The 2,924-nt window shown below is 42.2% G+C and overlaps 1 long non-coding RNA gene across 1 annotated transcript; it reads right to left on the reverse strand.

The window, feature by feature from the left end:
• Window positions 1–2,022: 2,022 nt before the first annotated feature.
• On the reverse strand, window positions 2,023–2,915 carry LOC106456042 (uncharacterized). The gene is made up of 4 exons (XR_001290216.1): window positions 2,732–2,915; window positions 2,545–2,653; window positions 2,232–2,302; window positions 2,023–2,112 (listed from the first exon to the last, which is right to left on the reverse strand). It is a non-coding gene; the product is annotated as an uncharacterized LOC106456042 (long non-coding RNA).
• Between the last annotated feature and the right edge of the window lie 9 nt (window positions 2,916–2,924).

The following is a 2,924-nucleotide window of genomic DNA, read 5'->3' on the forward strand; positions in this document are numbered from 1 at the left end:
ATTTCTTCCCGTGTGGACGACTGTAACTCTCCCGGTGTTTGGGTCAGTCAGTCGCTGCTCTCGCGCCTGCAGCTGAGCACGTGTGCTGGCCTCACCGGCCGCCTGTGTCCTTCAGAGCTCATTTTAAAATTCTCATGTTTGTTTTTAAACGCCTTCAGTCTCGCCCACCTCTCTGAGCGTCTTCACCCTCACACACCCTGCTGGCCTCTCAGGTCAGCTGACCAGCTGCTCCTGGAAGATCAGGAGGAAGCTCAGAGGGGGCGGGGCCTTTTCTATCGTTGCATTTACGAAAATAATTGATTAAATTAATTATTTTATTAATTATTTTATTCTTTTTATGATTTGGCTTTTATTTATATCGTATGTAACTTTTTTTATTTAGTTCCAATGTACAGCACGTTCCATCAGCTGTGGTTGTTTTAAAGTGCTTTACAAATAAAGGTTTGTTCTTATGCACCAAACGTCGCAGCTTCCTGTTAAAACCCCGTTTAAACACGTGTAGCTCAGCAGATTTACAAACACTGAGCTCTTTCTGAAGCGTCGCTGTTGGAGCGCCGAGCTTCAGCACAGCGTCACGTGCGCACTGTAGACGTTTTTCTTATTTCTTGGTGTTGCACAAAATACACGCAGTTAAGAATTACACACAGTCTTATATGATCCACGCGTCCGGGGTCAGAGAGATGCTCACATGCTAAGCTACAGCATGGCAAAGTGGGCGATCACTGTCAGAATATGTATAAGTCGAGCCAGATTCTCCAAGATCAGGCAGAGCATCAGAGGAAGGAAGGATCTGGATGTCTCTGATCGAGGCCAAAGTAACAAAGCCCACTGCACCACGGCCGTCACGGGAGGACGATCCTCCTCACAGGTCGGAGTCGTGTTTCACAGCTGGGAACCAAAGCCACAGGGGACTTTGCTCCTCAGGCTCTCAAACCTGGATGTTGTCCTTCCAGCTCTCGCCACGTGGCCCTCCTCCACCTCCTCTCCTGACAGCAGGAAGTGTGACTCCACCTCCACGGCTTCAACCCGATCTGCCTGGCTCCCTCACTCCATCCTGACCCGGGCTTACTGAGTGTGGTTAAAATGATACTTTAGTCATCAGATGGCTTTGCATCAAATATAATAAACCTCTACCAGAAATCCACAGAAATAGAAGCAACCCGAGATCAGACCTGGACAGAAGATTTTAAAATGTCATAAACAATAATAAAAAGATATTTCACAAACAGTTTCTTTGAACCACAGTTATTTAAATTTAAATTACGTAAAAAATAATCTTCTGTTGTTTTAAATGTGCTATAAATACACAGGGTTTCACATCAAAGGTTAATTTTACTCAGCAACTTCACACATAACTCATCTTTCAGTTATATACACGTGGTGTAGAGGGTACTTTCCCCCGTGGGCTGTGACTCTGAGCGCCGCCTCATTCAGAGCATCTCTGTCGGACACGCAGCGTGAACTCGGATAAACTCGGTGTGATCGGCGAGCTGAGGCTTTAAAGGGATTCAAAATGTTCATCGTGGCTTTTCTGCTGCTGTGGGCTCCAGGACTAACGGAGAGCGCCGGTGAGTCCCCGTTTCTAACACCGGCTGTGCCGTTAGTCCCGCGTGTCTGTGGGTCGCTTTGTTTTATTGAGAAACAAAGAGAGTGAACCTGAGCCGGTGTTCTGACAAAACGTCCTACCGTAGCGTAGATTTATGGTCTTGTCTATCAATCCGTGCTACCTTATCAGAATATGCTACCTTACGTAGTTAATGGCTCCGTCGTATAGGTAGGATGTTCAGATGGCCAAATCACACTATCAAAACATGCTTCCTGCGTAGTTTTATTTAGGTAGCATGTTCAGATGGCCAAATCACACTATCAAAACATGCTTCCTGCATAGTTTTATGTTCAGATGGCCAAATCACACTATCAAAACATGCTTCCTGCACACAATCATCTAATGTTGACAAAGAATGCAAAGAGACATGGAGGGGGAAAGACAGCTGTTTTTATTAGAAGTTGTTATGTGTTTTCCTCACATTTTTTGCATTTACATTCTTGGTTGCTTTCTTTATATTTTGCACATGCAAAATGTGCCCATCTTTGGCAAGACTCACACTGCACCTGGAAAGGAAAAAATAAATAGCTCATATTATGTTTGGTGAATACTATTAGTCAACATTTGAAACATGATTAGCAGGTAATGATACTAAGACTTATGTGTTTCTTTTGTTTTGTTTTACCATTTCAATCATGCTGCGGTCAGCATCAGCATCTAACATAGAGCAAACAATGCAGTAATCCTCAGCGTTCCCTGAAACACATTCATGGTTAGATTTTAATCAAACATTATTTATTGACTAATTAAAAAATAATAGTAAATTTTTTCCACAAATACTTCATGGCAAATTAGTCCCTTGAATTTTTTAAATTAGACTCAAAGAAGGGTCTTATCTGAAAGTGTTTGAAAAGCACTGTTTGTAATGTGCTGTTTAAAAAGCACTGTTTAAATTGGAAGTACACACTCTAACGTGATAAGGACTTTACTGGACTTACCTCGATGTTCAAGTAGGGTGCAAGCTATCTGCATTCGCTCCAGTACAACTGCTTCTGTAGTGGTTAATACTTCACTGACCTCTCCAAAAGCAAGGTAGTGTTCTGCAAACTGTGAGATTTCTCATTATTATAATGTAAAGTCCTAATTGTAGCTAACAATAAATGGAATCATTTGAATAAGGGTTACCTTTAACAGCAAAACTCCGCAACTGCTGGAATCCTGTTGCTTGTTGTGTTGCATAATCTGTAACTGCCACTCCATGGTGTCTTCATGCCCTCTCATCCTCAGAAAATTCCTAGTTGAACAAATATGTTTGTAATGAAACAAGAAATGTTTTATCTAAGAATAATACCTCAGTATCATGCATACCTCCAGTTGC

Source organism: Pundamilia nyererei, unplaced genomic scaffold (genome assembly GCF_000239375.1).
Source record: "Pundamilia nyererei isolate P.nyererei 1_Seehausen unplaced genomic scaffold, PunNye1.0 scaffold01688, whole genome shotgun sequence".
NCBI lineage: Eukaryota > Metazoa > Chordata > Actinopteri > Cichliformes > Cichlidae > Pundamilia > Pundamilia nyererei.